General features: G+C 39.6%; 1 protein-coding gene and 1 long non-coding RNA gene across 11 annotated transcripts in view; one reads left to right on the top strand and one right to left on the bottom strand.

Moving 5' to 3' along the window:
• The first annotated feature begins 1,170 nt into the window (after positions 1 to 1,170).
• CNOT1 (CCR4-NOT transcription complex subunit 1) overlaps positions 1,171 to 18,926 on the top strand; it is an 82,832-nt gene continuing 65,076 nt past the window's right edge. For all 10 annotated transcript variants that reach the window (XR_015145538.1, XR_015145537.1, XM_086350938.1 and 7 more), the window contains exon 1: positions 1,171 to 1,269. The gene's annotated coding sequence lies outside the window, so the exon portion shown is untranslated. The remainder of the gene's footprint in view (positions 1,270 to 18,926) is intronic.
• LOC147353332 (uncharacterized) lies at positions 8,121 to 12,321 on the bottom strand. Its single transcript, XR_015145544.1, has 2 exons — positions 11,236 to 12,321; positions 8,121 to 9,711 (listed from the first exon to the last, which is right to left on the bottom strand). It is a non-coding gene; the product is annotated as an uncharacterized LOC147353332 (long non-coding RNA).

The following is an 18,926-nucleotide window of genomic DNA, read 5'->3' as shown; positions in this document are numbered from 1 at the left end:
TTTTTTTTTTTAACTATTTTTAGACACAAAAGATAGTAGGAGAGATGGCTAGGAGACAACTCCGCGTAGCCCCAAGACGTGGATGACAACGATACGTGTTTTCAAAAAGTAAAAAAGCCACCAGTCAACACTTTCTTCTTACTTCTCCCACCCCTGAGCTGGATACAGGTGACCACAAAATCTTTTTTTTTTAACCACAAAATGTTAAAAAAAAGATGTTTCTATATTTTTTTCTCCTGACAGCAAAGGGCATAAGTATTCCTTCTGCTACCACTAACAGGGACTAAGCCAAACAAAGAACCCAAGAGTTTCCTATTTCTTCGTAAGGAGTGCCTTCTTCCAGAGGCAGAACTAGACGGGAAAGTTCTCCTGACGGGAGCATGAGAGTACCAAACGGGACTACGTTCTCCAGAATGCATTGCTCTTCCTGGGGCGCCGTAAATGAGGAAGGAACTCGCACTACTTTTGCGACAGGAATGGGCTGAGGGGGAGGACTACACATCCCAGGATGCAAAGCGCCAGAGCTCTAGTTAGAGCCTGGCTTGCTTGTAGCTTTCTCGTAACCGGCGTTCCCCGCCAAAGAGACGCGGGGGAGGACGGGAATGTTTAAGATTGGGAATCCCCGTGGTCTACCGGACGCTTGACACTTCGAAAGAGGAAGGAGAGTACTGGAAGGCTGTTTTTCACTCTAACTCAGAGTAGTTACCTCACAAGGTGGAGAGGGCTTAAGGGCCCCCTCCTTTATTTATTCTCAGAGGCTTTACCAGACCCCAATTGATCGAGGACCTCGAGGGCAGGTGGGAAGTCCGTGAAGCCCCAAATCGAAGTTATCTGCTTCTCCCCATTGGCCCTCGCCTCGAGCGCAGGCGCGAGAGCGCCGACTCCGGTCCCTGGGGACTGGTGAACGGCAATTGGCCAAAGCCCGCGAAGTAGGAGTCTGGATTGGTAGTTGCTAGCAGGAGCCTGGTTTCTTCCTTGACTTCTGCAAGTGATAGTGTGTGATTGGTTTAAATCCGCGGGCACCTGTCGGTGATTGGGCGGGAGCCACAGGCGGGGTGCGATCATTGGCTGGTGCTGGGTCCATCCCTCCTCGGGCGGGCAGCAAATGATGAAATGAGAATGGGGAGGGGAAAGGCCGCGACGTGAGCGCGCGACCTCCGGCGCCATTTTGTAGAGAAACAAGCGGAGTTAACCGAAGAGGGGGTCTAGGAAAGCCGGAGTCGGGGACCCAGGAGTTTCCTGTGTCCAGCGCCGCCGGAGCCGCTTGAGGTGTGGTGGGCTGGGGTCGGGTGCCGAGGCCGGCGGGCGGTGTCAGCTACGGAACGCGGGTGCCGGTGCGGGAAGGAACGGGGATGGTCCCGGGGCCACTGGGAGCGTTTCCCGGGGCTCCGAGGTGTGAGGGGCAGTCGGGACGGAGAAGTGGCGAGGCGAGAGAGGGCGGACTCTTTCCCCTCGGCCCGCGGAGTCTTCGGCCCCTGAAGAGAAGAGGGCTTGGTGAAAGCTCTACGAAACCGAGGGCAGGGCGCGGAATGAGACCCGGGATTGGCCCCCCCTTGCCCGGGCCTGGCGGCTCTGAGGGCGGCGTTGGCCGCACTTGGGGCGGCTGGGGCCTCGCTTCGCGCGGACTGCACCCTTTGCAGACTCCACGAGCTCCTCAACTGCCGGATGGGTGCTGCGGGCTTCGGCCTCGGAGGCCTAGCTCCAGGGCGGCGGGGGGGGGGAGTGGGTTGGGGGGCGAGGTGCCTGTGTTCGGAGTAGTTGCCGACTCCGGGTTCCTCTCGGTGGACCTGGAGCTGCCTGTCCCCTTCCCCCGCCCCCCAGCACGTTGTCAAACCCCGAGTGTTTCGGGTGTCCGCCGGTGGGAGGGGCGGGCGGGAGCGAGCACTTCCTCATTACTTCTTGCCACAGGTTTTGTTCCACTCGCGCGCCCAGGCGCTCAGTCAGTCTCCAAAGTCGGCCCCCACCCACCTGGCTCAGTGTCTGTTCTGTAGTAGCGGTGCTACTCGCCCAGGAGAAGTGCCCTCCTAGTGAGCTGAGCATTTGGGAGGCCTCAGTGAGAGATACTATGGGTCTCCAGGGGGGTTACATAAGGCCAAAAGCACAAATGTTCTTTTTCAGTCCCACCCCCTCTGCAGATTTCACCCAACTGGGTTCCCACAGATGAGTACCCTTCCTAGGATTAAACTTTAATGCTTGATGTCTGTGGGTTTGGAGATGTGTTTAAAATAAACTTTGAGCAGAAAGCTTTTCCCTTTGAAGCCACTCAGACATCACATATTTTAGGACTCTTAAAAGTATTTATTTCCTGAAAGTATTAACTCTTAGTCTCCCTTTTTATTTCTCTGTAACTCAATTGCCTTGGGGAGTTTAACAGTTAATAATTGAGTGAGTATAGTTGATTACTTTTGGCGGAGAAAATTCTGAGTGTTTGCCTCGCAACAGTCCGTTTGATAGTAGGGATACACGGATGGAAAAATGATTGGACAAATACAAAATCAGGAAGTAGGTCAAACAGATTAAGAACAAACTTGTTTGTGTAGAAGTATTTGGGTTTAATATCCTCAGGTTGTCATGTCTATCCTTCCAGAGATTTGGCAGTGTAGTATTTTAGCTCTCAATAAGATATATGGTAACAGTTTAAATTATCCTGTTTTAGGACATTCCAAATTGTTACCTTGTCTAAGAAGAAAATGAGCCAATGATGCATAACGTAGGCATCTAGTTGTGCTTTGAAATGGTAGCATGCTAATAAAACTTGTTTGGAGAGTTGGTCCCTTTTCAACAAGTGAAGGGTCCCAATTCCTTCCGTGGAAACAAGGCAGAAATTTGACCATCAATAACAACGTCTTATCCTTTCTTGCCTAAGATTGTAATTTTAGCAGTTTTAAGGCACCCTTTTCTGGCATTATTGTGGAACAGAAATGAAATGCTTTTGGTTCCTAACTCAAATGGATCTCTGGCTTAGCCAGAGAGAAATATAGTCTCTTAGATTTCTGCTGGGGTTTTAAGTACTGGTCTCTTTAATATGGATCTTGTCTGCTAAGTACTGTAATCTCCTAACTTTGGGTTAAGTCATTAAAAAAAAAAAAAACTCGGAGGACAGAAGAGGAAATGCTTATTTCTTGACAACATGCTTAAAGACTAATAGCAAATTATCCTTGAGTGTTGCTTTTTCCAAGTATGTTTTTGGTTAGATCCTGATCTAGTTATGAGAAGTTTCTTTTTAACCAACTTAAGTTTATGAATTTATGAACTTGAATCTTTATTTCATTCTACCATGTAACAAATCTTTGTTACTCAATACTATGGAAGAGAATTTGTCTACAGTAAATTGGATGCCCAGATGTTTCAAGATACTTATTTTTGGTAAGATGTTTATGATTCTTGAACTAACAAAATTTAGAGAAGGCAATGGCACCCCACTCTTGCCTGGAGAATCCCATGGACGGAGGAGCCTGGTGGGCTGCAGTCCATGGGGTCGCTAAGAGTCTGACACAACTGAGCGGCTTCACTTTCACTTTTCACTTTCATGTATTGTAGAAGGAAATGGCAACCCACTCCAGTGTTCTTCCCCGGAGAATCCCAGGGATGGGGGAGCCTGCTGGGCTGCCGTCTCTGGGGTCACACAGGGTCGGACACGACTGAAGCAACTTAGCAGCAGCAGCAGCAGTACCAGTCATAAACTTGGTATTTTTTTTTTTTTTTTGGTAAGAGAGCAAAACTAACTTGTAAGTCATTTAAAAAATATTGGTCAAAGCATTTAACTGGCCCTCTGTCCAAACTGAACTTCCTGCTGGGAAGTTTCAAAATGGCATCCTACTGAGTCTTATTTTAAGACCTTATATAAAGAAAGATCTTGCAGTTCCTTTCCTATTTGCTTACAATTTTTAAGAAGCATATTTCAAAGCTAAAATGGGCTCAAAACCTTTGCATCCTTTATGTACACAATAGTTAATTTTAAGGTACTTTTCATTCATGTATTTGCAAGAATGTAGCAAAGCGAATAAAATTATTCATTGAAAAACTCATTTGAGAAGTCAGTAGATATGTAGACTTAATTTGAAATCCTGTGTTGAGATTTGAAGGAAATACAGCCTTTGGGAGTATGGAGTATAGGTTTGAGAAATGCATTTCTGGAAAAAAAAAATGCATTTCTGCCTCTAGGCTAAATTAGAATGTTGAATGATATGTTGAAGGGTCTGCAGTGGAGGTGTAGGTTTTGTTCTTGTGGGTTTTTTTGTTTTTGTTTTGTGGTGGTGGACTAATTATATGAAATGTAAAGTGAAAGCATTATTTTGAAAGATACCATTTTATTGCTCTTAAGCTTCATATTAAGAGCTCAACACTTCCCCTTTTAGATAATTAGTTTGAAAGTTTGTCACCTTGGATTTAGAGCTCTTAGGTTTGAAATGCAGCATTACTGTTAATTTTTTTGTGAACTCATAATCAGAGTGGTTCCTTCTTTGTTTCAGACCCTGTCATTTTTTCATTATCTTTCTAACTGATCTCCAGTATCTTTTATTGGATTTCTTTATTACATAAATAATACATGAAAATGTAAATGATTCCAGGAATACAGTTAGTTCTTTATATTAATGACAAATTGTCTACCAAGTCATTGGTTTGAATCTAGGCATTCTGTACTCAAGTTTTTCAGTACCTTGACCTATCACTGTGTAAGTATTGATCCCTCTGTACTCATAGCAACATGTTACTAATATGGTGTAGTTAAAAGATTGTTGCAGAGTGGTGCCCCTATTGTCTGGAGTGTCATCATCTGTAGTTAACAAAATATTACCATTCCAATTTGTATTCACATGTACCGTCTATATTTTCCCTGATTTCCCTAAGCAAATTAATTTCTTCTTCCTCTTGGCTAGTTTCACTTACCTGTACCATATATTGATTTGTAAGTTTTCTATCCTACTTTGTAGTAGGTAAGGAGTCTCTCATTCTCCAAACACATACAGTTGTCCTGAGTTGTAATTGAATAATGCTTCCATTTGTTACACTTGGGTAGATTTATAGAACACGGAACACGGCGTTCTTGGAAAACCATACACCGTGGTTTTTGTTCTTTGAGGGCACAGGCTGTTTCTCTTCAAGCTATATATACTTACAATTCAGTTGACATCTTTTGGAAAGTTAAACTTTGAAATCTAGTCATACAGAATTAATGGTATGTTTAGAAAATTGAAGCCCAGGAAATTGAAGTGACTTCCTTAGATTAGTGTTAGACCAGGTTTTCCTACTCTAGCCTACTGTTGGTTCTGTCTTGCCGTACTGCTAAAGTACAAGGAAGACTTTGATCGTTCATCAAAAAGGTGAGGATAATCTATGATCAACCACTAATTTTTGGAGGACAAGATACAAGATTTGAGTTTTTCATCTCTTCAGTGTGAAAAATATAAAACTCAAGTATGACAGAAAGATAGTCTTTTCTCTTACAGTTATTGAAAGTAGGCATTATTGAACTTCAGTGTAATAAACTTGCATTTCTTTTGAGGCCTTCAAAGGATGAGCGGCTTTAAAAAAATTTTTTTTTTACATAAATTTTTAAATGTTCTTCACTGTAAATTGAATTGTGACAGATATTTGAGTAAGTTTTCTATTGGTGTAGTTAGAGTTTTAAGGTATAGCTCTAAGAAGAGTTCTCTAATTTTTTTAGCAGTCTTAAATATATGGCATAGCTTTGTAATTTTGCACATGTTACTGGGAAGATGCTTCTGAATATTTGGTTTCAGATCAAGAACTGATTCTTTTCTGATTTTGGAGTAAGCATGCTTTTTGAGATCGTTTCACTTTTTCCATTTTTATAAATAAATTGTTTTTTGCTAACACTAACAGTTGTTTAAAGTATGCTGATATATATATTGGAGAAGGCAATGGCACCCCACTCCAGTACTCCTGCCTGGAAAATCCCATGGACAGAGGAGCCTGGTAGGCTGCAGTCCATGGGGTCGCTAAAAGTCGGACACGACTGAATGACTTCACTTTCACTTTTCTCTTTCATGCATTGGAGAAGGAAATGGCAACCCACTCCAGTATTCTTGCCTGGAGAATCCCAGGGATGGCGGAGCCTGGTGGGCTGCCGTCTGTGGGGTCGCAGAGTTGGACACGACTGAAGCGACTTGACATAGCACAGCATAGCATATGCTGATATATGGATTGTATTCTATTAAAAGTGTGAAGAGACTTTCCTGGTGGTCCAGTGGTTGAGACTTTATGCTTCTACTTCAGGAAGTGCTGGTTCAGTCTCTGGTTGGGAAACTAAGATCCCATGTGCTGTGTGGCCATAAAATAAATAAAATTGCGAAGCTATCCACACAAGGCTATTAAATGTTTTTTGAGTTAGTATTAAGGTTCCATTGCCTTGAGTAAAATTGGCATATTTGAAGTGACATAGTTATGAAGTAAGTCAGCTCTTGATCAATTCGTTTTTATCCTTGGCAGAGCTTTCATTTCAAACCAATTTATTACCTGTCGACTCTTATACCCTTGAATATTTCCTTATTCCTTGCCAGGTGGGTTCTAAGAAAGTTTTACACTAAATCTTTCTAAGCCTGGAAATACATAATTTGGGGGTGTCCACAATTTGAATTATTTATGCTGGTGCTCTTTGTTCTTTAGGTAATGAAGAGATATGTATACCATGTATAAATAGTCACTATTATGGCATGAGTATTTTAGGAATAATCCTCTTCCCTTTTCAAACAGTTATGCTAGAGGTTACAGCAGTTGAGATTGTCTGTCCAAAGGTAAAATTTAAAAATTCCTTGAAAGTATTTCATTTTGATTTTTGTCTTTTCCAATCAGTAAGCCCTCAAGGACTTTGGCAACTACAAAATGTTGGTATGATAAATTGCTTTAGTATACTGACCTAGTTTTGGGATATGTGTATAGCTTTTTAGAGTTCTTCTGTGTTTGGGTTTTAGTCACTAATTCTCTTAATGTGCTATTATCTACTTTGCTTTCTACCCTTGGCTCCCCTTTGGTTTATTCTCATCATCTAGAGTGATTCTTACAGTTTTAAAACTAAGGTCGTGTCTTCCGTTCAAACTGGCCATTGATTCTCCATCTGTCTTTAGTAAAAGCCAAAGAAAGTCCTTTCATCATTAGCCCTGCCCTGTACCTTCTCAAATATTCCACCTTCCCCCTGCCAACTTACTCTCTCCCTCACTAAGTTTACTTCAGTTACAGTTGACCTCCATGTCTTTCATGTATCTCAGCCAATCCAAATAGCTTCCAGAATTGTCTTTATGATAAAATGTAAAATTCTCAAATGGATTCTGCACATTCTAGAGAAGAGACCCACAAATTGAGTCCACTTACCTTCAGAAGGCATTTCTTCTTGGCTAGTAACAGAATGAATGTGTTGGGAGGTGGGTGTCCAGTAATTTTGTAGAAGGACTCACAGGACTTGGCATATGGCTCTACTCAGGGCTGTGATTTATTACAAGAATACAAAGCAAAATCAGGAAAGCAAACATGCTGAGTCCACCTGCCAATGCAGGATATGCAGATTTCATCCCTGGATCAGGAATATTCCCTGGAGAAGGAAATGGTGACCCATTCCAGTATTCTTGCCTGGGAAATCCCATGGACAGAGGAGCCTGCCGGCGTACAGTCTTTGAGGTTGGAAAAGAGTCGGACACAACTTAGTGGTTAAACAACAGCCAAAGAAAACTAGGGCTTGTTCTCCCGTGCCTGAGCCTCTCCCAGTGGGAGTCATGCAGGACTCACTTAATTCCTCTAGCACTTGTGACAACACATGTGTATGAAATGTTGGCTGGCAAGGAAGCTCGTAGAGACTCAGTGCCTCGGTTGGTCATGAAGGCACCTACTGCCTACCACATAGAAAAATTCCAGATTCCCAGAGGGAAAACAGCTGTTCAGTATAAGCCACTTTTTTGGGTACAGTTTAGGCACAGTGAGCCTCATTCTGGGAATGGGAATTCTCTCAAAATCCAAGTACTGACAACAGCAAAGAGCCAACCTGGCAAGTCTTCCTAAGGAGAAGCAGTCTCAGGCCTTCTCTGTTAAATTAACTCTTTTCTGCACAGGGAATGAGGTTCAGACCTCTGTAGATTGGGATTTCTGTATAGAGAATCTTGGAATATGCAATAAACTTTTATTGACCTTTTGTTTTTGAAAATTACTTTTTTTTTTTTTTTTCAGGGAAATTTTATTTTATTTTATTTTTACTCTAACAATTTTTAATTTTATTTTATTTTTAAACTTTACAATATTGTATTAGTTTTGCCAAATATCGAAATGAATCCGCCACAGGTATACATGTGTTCCCCATCCTGAACCCTCCTCCCTCCTCCCTTCCCATACCACCCCTCTGGGTCGTCCCAGTGCACCAGCCCCAAGCATCCAGTATGGTGCATCGAACCTGGACTGGCGACTCGTTTCATACATGATAGTATACATGTTTCAATGCCATTCTCCCAAATCTTCCCACCCTCTCCCTCTCCCACAGAGTCCATAAGACTGTTCTATACATCAGTGTCTCTTTTGCTGTCTCGTACACAGGGTTATTGTTACCATCTTTCTAAATTCCATATATATGCGTTAGTATACTGTATTGGTGCTTTTCCTTCTGGCTTACTTCACTCTGTATAATAGGTTCCAGTTTCATCCATCTCATTAGAACTGATTCAAATGTATTCTTTTTAATGGCTGAGTAATACTCCATTGTGTATATGTACCACAGCTTTCTTATCCATTCATCTGCTGATGGACATCTAGGTTGCTTCCATGTCCTGGCTCTTACAAACAGTGCTGTGATGAGCATTGGGGTACACGTGTCTCTTTCCCTTCTGGTTTCCTCAGTGTGTATGCCCGGCAGTGGGATTGCTGGATCATAAGGCAGTTCTATTTCCAGTTTTTAAAGGAATCTCCACACTGTTCTCCATAGTGGCTGTACTAGTTTGCATTCCCACCAACAGTGTAAGAGGGTTCCGTTTTCTCCACATCCTCTCCAGCATTTATTGCTTGTAGACTTTTGGATCGAAGCCATTCTGACTGGCGTGAAATGGTACCTCATAGTGGTTTTGATTTGCATTTCTCTGATAATGAGTGATGTTGAGCATCTTTTCATGTGTTTGTTAGCCATCTGTATGTCTTCTTTGGAGAAATGTCTATTTAGTTCTTTGGCCCATTTTTTGATTGGGTCATTTATTTTTCTGGAGTTGAGCTGTAGGAGTTGCTTGTATATTTTTGAGATTAGTTGTTTGTCCATTGCTTCATTTGCTATTATTTTCTCCCGTTCTGAAGGCTGCCTTTTCACCTTGCTTATAGTTTCCTTTGCTGTGCAGAAGCTTTTAAGTTTAATTAGGTCCCATTTGTTTATTTTTGCTTTTATTTCCAATATTCTGGGAGGTGGGTCATAGAGGATCCTGCTGTGCTGTATGTCGGAGAGTGTTTTGCCTATGTTCTCCAAAAGGTTAATTCCCATCTTAGCTTCCTTCGTCTGACTTTTCATGTATGGTTACTGTTTGTATTCTTCTAGATAGTCCGCATATAAGGACATATACACACATGTAGCTTGCTTTTATCCCCTAATAGGTATTTCCAGTCTTTCTAGGTAGCTCCTCTTTTTTTTTTAGTGTTACATAATATTCCATTTTTTGATTTGCTTAACAAGTGCCCTTTTGGTGGATCCCAGGCAGTTCTGAGTAAGTTTTTTAAAGAGTTGGTCATTTCCTGGGTGAAGAAGGAATCAATTAAAAGACAAAGTGCAGAGATAGGGGGGCTTAGGGGCCTAAAGCTCTCTCTTTTTTTTTTTATGATGTATTATTATTTATCTGAAATTCAAATTTAGTTATCCTACTTTTTTACTTTTTGGCCACACTGTGCGGCATATGCTGAAGCTCTTATTTTTCATCACTTTCTTTAAGATTGGTGATACTTATATCAGGAAATGGCATTAAAACAATTAGATTCTTTAAAATACTTATTTGGAAGTTATAATACAAGTTGTGTTTTTTAAATCCTGTATCTCCTGCCCTATTATAACTGTGTCATAATTCTTCTACTTAGTAGCTGCAAGTTCAGCTATTTCTCTTTAAAGTTGGGATAATATCTTTCTCAACAAGTTACCAGGTTTAGATAAACTGACATAGTTGACCCTTGAACAATGTGAGAGTTGGGGCACCAACCCCATTGCAATAAACAACTAATGGACAGCTTTACTGTTGGCTCTTTTTATCTGTAGGTTCAACCAACTTTGGATGTGGTACTGCAGTATGTATTTATTGAACAAAAATCCACATATAAGAGGACCCTCTCAATTCAAACCCTTGTTTAAGGGTCAGCTGTAGGTAAAATGCTTAGATTAATTCTAATTATTAAAGTATTTGTTGTGATTATGCTTCTGTAAGTTATCCTATTATGTACACAGTAATTATAACTAGAATTTTAATAAGTGAGCCAACATTTTTGATGAATGACTTGGAGCTGTACACAGTAAATTTAGAGTCCCTGCCTACTGGAGAAATATTAAACATCAGGATATATATTTTAAGTTAGGGCGGGTTTGATCCCTGGGTCGGGAAGATCCCCTGCAGAAGGAAATGGCAACTCCAGTATTCTTGCTGGGAAAATCCATTGCACAGAAGAGCCTGGCAGGCTACAGGACATGGAATCGAGAAGAGCTAGACTCAACTTAGCGACTGAACAACAACAAGGGTTTAGTTGATCATGAAGTGAGCTCTTTTAAGGAAACCAAAGTGAAAAGTGGGACATCAGGGAAAATTAGTATTGGTTGCTTCTGGATGCAAGAGTAGATACTTACTCTGATTTATATGGGCCATAGCACTTTACAGCTTTGTCCAGTATGGTAGCACTACCCACATGCGGCTTAGTGTGGCACAGGGGAACTTAGTTTCCCAACCAGGGGTTGAACTTGAGCCCCCTGCATTTGAAGTGCATAATTTTAACCAGTGGACTGCCAGGGAAGTCCTTAATTTTGCACTAAGATAAGTTAAAATTAAGTAATATTTTAGAAATTGAGCCTTTTGGTCACTAGTCACATTTCAGTAGCCACATGTTCATAGCTGCCATATTGAACTGTTCAGTTGTAGAACATGTTGGGAATGAGAAAAGAAGGCTCAACTCAGCCTCTTTTAGTCAGAATGCTACTTTTAAAGACTTAGTAAAGAGAACAGACTTGTAGACAGTCAGGAAAGGAGAGGGAGGGACAATTGAAAGAGTAACATTGAAACAAACCTTTGTTGTTCAGTTGTGTGGGATTGTCTGCCACCCCATGGACTGCTGGGTGCCAGGCCTCCCTGTCCTCCGTCATCTCCTGGAGCCTGCTCAAACTCATGTCCATTGAGTTGATGATGCCATCCGACCGTCTTGTCTTCTGTCGTCCCCTTCTTCTGCCTTCAGTCTTTCTCAGCATCAGGGTCTTTTCTAATGAGTCAGCTACCATATGTAAAATAGCCAGTGGGAATTTGCCGAATGATGCTAACTGGTGCTCTGTGACAAACTGGAGGGGTGGGATGGGGGTTCAAGAGCGAGGGGACATATATGTATCTATGACTGATTAATGTTGATATATGGCAGAAACTAACACAATATTGTAAAGCAGTTATCCTCCAATTAAAAAAGCCTATCACAGGCAGAGCCTAAAAAAAAAAAAAGACTTAAGAATTTTCAAGGTCAGACTTTGGTATTAGTAGAGAATATCTGAGAATTCTGTGTGTTTTTAATAATGGAAGTTGGGGGTTCAGTAAACCTGATAGCCTTGGGCCTAGTCTGTTTGGCTTTTTTAGGGGGGCTTCTCAAAGTACCTATTGATACCATATTTAAACCTAGAGCAAGCAAGTTAGGTGATACTATGCAGGTTGCTGGCCTCTGCTATGAATAACCAAATTACCTTTACAAAGATGTCTCTGCTCTAGCCAAAAAAGGAATCAGTGGGAGGGACTTTCCTTATGTTACAACAACAGACTGTGTCAAGTTATACTTTTCTTAAACTAATCCCAGAGCTATTTGTAAAATCAGTGGTTTTGTAACTTTAAAATTCACAAAAACCCATCTCCAGAGTTTAAAATGCAGCGTTCTGTTCTCTTTCCCCGAAGATTTTGACTCTTGGTGTAAGGTGATGTTTAGGAATCATCATTTTTGGCCATGCCATGCAGCTTGCATGATCTTAGTTCCCTGATTAGGGACTGAACCTGGGCCCACAGCAGTGAAATCTTGGAGTCCTAACCACTGGACTGCTAGGGAATTCCCAGGAATCAGCTTTTTAGAAAAGAATTTTATATTTTTTTTGGCTGTGCTGTGTCTTCCTTGATGTGCGAGCTATTCTCTAGTTGTGGTGTGCAGTCTTTTCATTGTGATGGCTTCTCTTATTGTGGTGGCTTCTCTTCCGTGGAGCGTAGGCTCTGGGGGATGTGGGCTTCCGTTGTGGCACGTGGGCTCAGTAGTTGCAGTTCCCGGGCTTTAGAGCACAGGCTCAGTAGCTGTGGCAAATGGACTTACTTGTTTCTCAACATGTGGGATCTTTCCGAATCAGGGATGTCTCCTGCATTGGTAGGCAGATTCTTTACCACTGAGCCACCAGGGAAGCTCCAGGAATCAGCATTTTAAATACTGTTCCCCACCCCCCCCACTCCTTATATACAATTGCCTTGTTGCAAGCATTGCAGTAAATTCTGTATTCTGCTAAGCCCCTTGAGGTCAGTGTTTATTTTTGTGTTTTCTGTAGCATCTAAAGTATGCACATGGTATATGGTTAGGCTCAACTGTGAATTAAAGGAAGGTACAGGCCATCTCTAGAAGATGATTCTTATGGTATAGTATAGTGGAGTAAACTGCAAAAGAATCATTTGACATTTTGTATAATCCTGATAAAATAAGGAATAATAATAGTGAAACTTTCCAATTAAAAATATTTTCAAAGTTAATGAACTTGATCTTGTTTCTGTAGTAAGATTTATGTTAGTTTTATGCTTGAAAGAGCTACACATACTTTAATAATCCCCAAATTATTGACAGTCATCTTGAGCAAGAAGTTTCACTTTTACATAAATATATGATACATTCAGAGCATTTTTTTCAAGACATTCAAAAACTTTAAATTGAAGTGCTTAAAGATAAAGTCTTGTCCTTTTTATTTAGTACTGACTTTTAGAAAAATGTGAATGTATTTTGAGCCCAACATTAAAAATAATGATGTAAAAGTATAAAGATGTAACCTTAGTTTGAGAATTTGTGTGCATAGCAGCATTGCAACTGTCTTGAATGCCATTTGAACAGAGAAGACAAGAGATTTAAGGGTTTCAGTTGCTCCTGTCAGGAGCCAATGACTCAGCTTTACCATATCATCACGGAGACCAGTCAGTCACAACTTCGTCTGCCTGTTTACCCTTCTTGGCATGTGGTATGTAAACTTCCCCAGCAGCTCCACCGAAAAGATTGACAGTTGCTTACTTTTCAGCTAGCTGTTAAAGGTGATGTTGAGGTGAAAGAGCATCATCTACTGTTGTTCCCATGAGGGCTTAGGAGATCCTTATCTCTGCTATACCTTCTACCCCTTAAAGATAAACCCTTTTGGGAAAGCTTTGGTATAGCTGAGAGATTCCCAGGAGGTGCAGTGGTAAAGAATCCACTTGCAAGTATAGATGGGGTTTCCATCCCTGGGTTGGGAAGATCCTCTGGAGGAGGAAATGGCAACCCACTCCAGTATTCTTGCCTGGAAAATTCCATGGTCAGAGGAGCCTGTAGTCCACAAGGAGTCGAACACAATTGCGCTAGCTACTGGAGAGACAGAGCACTGGCTCAATAGTTGTGGCAAATGGACTTAATTGTTCCTTGACAGGTGGGATCTCCCCGATTCAGGGATTGAACCCATATCTTGTGCATCATTGGCAGGCAGATTCTTTACCACTGAGCTACCAGGGAAGCCCTAGGAATCAGCGTTTTGAGTACTGCAGATACACACACACACACTATAGCTGAGGCCTGATTTTACAAATGGGGGGAAGCATATATGTTCAGTCACTTATTCAAGGTCATTTACCCTTTCGTTACATGTAGTTAATGGTCTTAATGGCTTTAAATTTTGAATTTTTAAAAATAATTGCTTAAACTTACCTTGAATTTTTTACTTTGTAAAAATTACCATATACTTATAAAAATTTAAATACAACTTGAGTACAAAGTCAATTTTTGGAAATCTCATCATGTGCTGGTAATTCCTGCTTATAATTATGAAGGTAATACATGCCCCCATCCCCAGTTTTGTTAAGAAAAATTCTTTCACATGTACAGAAAAAAGAATAGTACAGTGAACAACCCTGTAACGTCTTCCTAGATTCAAGTTAACATTCTGCCATGTTTATTTTCTCTACATTTCTATATTTTTACTGAAGTATTTGATCATAAATGTTTCAGCATGCATCTCCTACAAATTAAGACTTTCTGGCATATGCATGTGTACATGATCACTTGTGTCTGACTCTTTGCAACCCCATGGACTATATAGCTTGCCAGGCTCCTCTGTCCATGGGATTTTCTGGGTAAGAATACTGAAGTGTTTGCCATTTTCTTCTCTGGGATTTTCCTGACCCAGGGGTAGAACCCCGCGTCCTGCGTTGCAGGCAAATGCTTTATTGCTGAGCCACTGGGGAAGCCCTGTATTATTGGTGATTCTTGCCTGAATTGGTTTTTATACTGGGCAGGGATATTACAAAATGGCAACTTAATCTTTTATACTTTTAAAATTTGTTAGCCACCACCTTTCTGTACGAGGTACATCTTGTCCTTCCTCTTTAAGGGTAATAATGGATTCAGGAATTCTCATTCACTGTGTTATGGTCATAGGCAATTTTTTTTTACCCTGTGATTTATTGGAAGGAACTTTTACCCATAGTAGCGTACTGCAATTACAGGTTAGATAACACATTTTCATTTAATCTTATAACTATGTCAGAATGCTTAACTGTTTGGATTTTATTTTCATCTGCACACATGAAGAACTTAGAATTCATAGAAAGAAATTTGTGGCTGCCAAAAGTAAATTTGATCACCAGTGTGGATTCAGAAATGTGTGTTCCATGTTCTGTTCCCTCAAGCATTTCTAAGTGATGTGGCATTTGGGGTAAATTATAGAAACATTGTTCATAAGTCCCTTCTGGTGCTCAAATAGACCTAGCATTAGTAACAGTCCTTTTAATTGGCTCTTGTGTCTTTCTGACATTATCCCCCTGAAACTTGTGAGTGTTTCCCGTTTTTGTCACAGGATGATCCAAATTCACCTTGCGTCTTCCTTGTTTAAAAATCCTGGAATTAGTCATGTCTCCAAGGAATCTTGATTCTTCTTAGTATTTAGAAACCAAGATCCAGAAGTTAGATGAGTTCCTTGCTTCTGGGGTATCATTGTTTCTAGGGCTTTTAAAAAACTGAGACAGAATTGATACATAACATTGTAAGTTTAAGGTGTATAATATGTTGGTTTGATACATTTATAATGTAATATGATTGCCTTTGTAATGTTAGCTAATACATCTGTCAACATCATACAATTATTTCTTATGCTGAGAACAATTACTGTCTTAATAAATTTAATGTTTATTATACAGTTTTGTTGTCCATAATCACTGTACTGTGTATTAGATCCCTAGGACTTATTTGCTAGTTGCAAGTATGTACCTTTTAAACATACATTCCCTCACCCCCTGGGTAACCACCATTCCACTATGTTTTTTCAAGTTTGATTTTTTAACATTTTAACTTATTTTTTATTGAGTTATACTCAATAGTTACAGGCATACATCAAAATGATTTGAAATTTGCATATATTTCAAAATGATCACAAGTCTAAATGTTTATTATTACACATAGTTGTTAAATCTGTTTTTTCCCTTTTTTCCTGACTTCTCAGATTTATTCTATTAATCACTATAGTCAGCATGTTGTATATTACATCCCCAGGACTTAAACTTTATAACTGGAAGCTTGTACCTTTAACCACCTTCACATACTTAATGCATACACCTCTGGCAACCATCAGTCAGTTATCAGTTCTCTGTATAAGTTTGATGGTAGTTTTTTTTTTTTAAAGATTCCACATAGAAGGGAAGTCATAGTCTTTGACTTATCTCACTTAGCATAATGTTCTCAGACCCAACCACATTGGGACAAATGGCAGGATATTTTTCCCCCTCATGGCTGAAGAGAATTCCATTGTATACAGAGTTGACCCTTGAATGATATGGAATTAGGGGCATGAATTCCCATGTATAACTTTGTAGTTGGTGTCAGTATGTGCAGTTTGGCATCCAGCCACAGATCATACAGTGCCATAGTACATATTTAGCATAAAAACCTTTGTGAAACCTTCGTTTGGTGGACCCACTCAGTTCAAGCCTGTGTCTTTCAAGGATCCATTGTATGTACTGCATCTTCATATGTTCGTCCATTGACAAAAACTTACGTTATTTCCGTATTGGCTATTGTGAATAATGCTGCAGTAAATACAGGAGTACAAATATCTCTTTAATAACCTGTTTTCATTACTTTTGGATGTATATGCAAGTGGGATTGTTGGATTGTATGGTTGTTTTATTAATATCTTGAGGAATCTCTACGTTCTCCATAGTGGCTGAACAAGTTTATAATTCCAACAGCAGTATATAGGGCTTCTCTTTTCTCCACATCCTTGCTAACTCCTCTTGTCTTACTGTTGATAGCCATCCTTATAGATGTGAGATGATACCCTGGTTTTGATTTGCATTTCCCCCAAGGATTAGTGATGTTTAGCACTTTTAATGTTGGCTAGCTGTTTTGGTGTCTTCTTTGTCCACTTAGTTCCTTTGCTCATTTTAAAATCAGATTTGGGACTTAACCTGGTGGTCCAGTGGCTGAGACTCAGAGCTCCCAGTGCAGGGGTGGGGGGTTCAATCCATGGTTGGGAAACTAGATTTTAGATGATGCAACAAAGAATTCCCGCAGCTTAAATATTTTTTTTAAGTCATATTTGTTTTTCTTACTGAATTGTATGAGTTCTTTATAAACTTTGGATATTAACCTCTTGATACATGGTTTGCAAATATTTTCTCCATTCTATAGGTTGTCTTTTCATTTTATTCTTTTGTTATACTGAAGCTTTTAAGTTTGTTGTGGCCTGATTTTGTTCTTTTTTATAATTGCCTTGGCTATTCAAGATCCTTTGGTTACATACAAATTTAGAATTTTTTTTTCCTATGGAAAAGGCCATTGGAATTTTGATATTATGTTGAATTTATTGATCGCTTTGGGTTGCATGGACATTTTAACAGTGTTAAGTAACACTTTCCTTCCTGTATTTATTACTATTATTTTTCTGATGCTTGCTTTCAACAAAGTCTTGTAGTTTTTGTTGTTCACTCTAATATATTTTATTAGACTCAGGACATTTTTGTTTATTTGGCTGCACTAGGTCTTAGTGGCATGTGGGTCTTAGTGAAGACCTAGTAGCACTGGGTTCAGTTTGCAGCATGTGGGGCCTAGTTTCCTGACCAAGGATTGAACCTGGGCCCCCCTTTGTTGGGAGAATAGAGTCTTCAACCACTGGGTCACCATGGAAGTCCCAGAAATTTTTCAAATGAGTTCCTGTTGATACTTATATTTCAAATAAAATATTTCAGGTTTTTTAAACTTTTATCTTTTTTAAAAATATATTTTTTAATTGAAGGATAATTCCTTTATAGAATTTTCGTGTTTTCTGTCAAACTAAACTTTGGTCTTTACTACATTGATCTGCACTGATTCTGGATGCCTATTCATTTATTTGCTGTGTCCAGTAATATATAAATGTAGCTTAGAATTGCAGTAAAATATTACTGCTAAAAGTAAACCTGTTGAGTCAGATTTCTTTGATTTCTTTCTGTCCTTAAAAATATATCCCACTCTACATCAAGAATGTTCAGGATACTGTGTTAGTTGAAGTATTTGTTTTTACTGTGTTCTTTATTATCAGCTTGATACTCGGGTTCATTTATGCTTTTTGTTTTTTTCTTATTAAATATCAAAGATGTAAATAATGGTTCAGAAGTCAAAACCATATAAAAGGTATAATCAGTGAATTTTTGTTCTGATTCCTGTGTCTACTACCCACTTCTCACCCACTCCAGTGTAGGTAGCTTTTTATTAGTTAATGGCTGATCTATCCATGTATTTTTTGCAAAAAAAAAAAAAAAAGGCAACTGTGTTTATGTGTGCATATATACAAAGTAAAAAGTAGCATTTATAGAAATTAAAGCTTTAAACAAAGAGTAGAATACTTTGTACATTATCCGAGATGTTTGTTCTCCAGTCACCAACTCATGACCGTTCCTTTGCTAGGATAAATATTGCAGTGAATAATACTGTGTATATGTTATGTTACATGTGTGACGTGTATAGATTTCTTAGTGGACTTAAAAAAAATGGAATTTTAAATGAAAGCCTCTCTGTAATCTCTGTTAATCTATAGCTTGTTTTCTCTGCACATGTAAACATAGATGTGTTTATGTGATGGCATCATGCTATTCAGAGTATTGCAGCTTTTCACTCAGTGTCATGAATATTCTTTTATGTTAACACTTAAAGGATTAACTGTAAACCACAACTGCCTGGTATTCCTTAGATTGGATGTTCAGCAAATAATTTTTAATATTGTGTAGTGTTTTTCATTTAAAATGTGAAATAATTTTATATAAGTTGGACTTCTACGTACCATTTTATAAGCTTTTCTTCATTCTGCACTGTGTAGTGGATGTTTATAGCAAAACTACATTTTAAATGTCTAGTTCACATGTAGGGTGGGATTCCATTGGATGTAGGTAGCTAATCCTTTTACTGCTATATATGTGTGTGTGTGTGTGTAAAAGATACTAGAGACAATATACATATATACTTTGAGCAATATATATACATATGTTCCAAAG

Source organism: Bos grunniens, chromosome 18, assembly GCF_055505025.1.
Source record: "Bos grunniens cultivar Pamir isolate PY7600 chromosome 18, Bosgru_T2T1.0, whole genome shotgun sequence".
Classification (NCBI taxonomy): Eukaryota; Metazoa; Chordata; class Mammalia; order Artiodactyla; family Bovidae; genus Bos; species Bos grunniens.
Note: the sequence above shows the minus strand (reverse complement) of the source record. Positions and strands in the feature narration are given on the sequence as shown.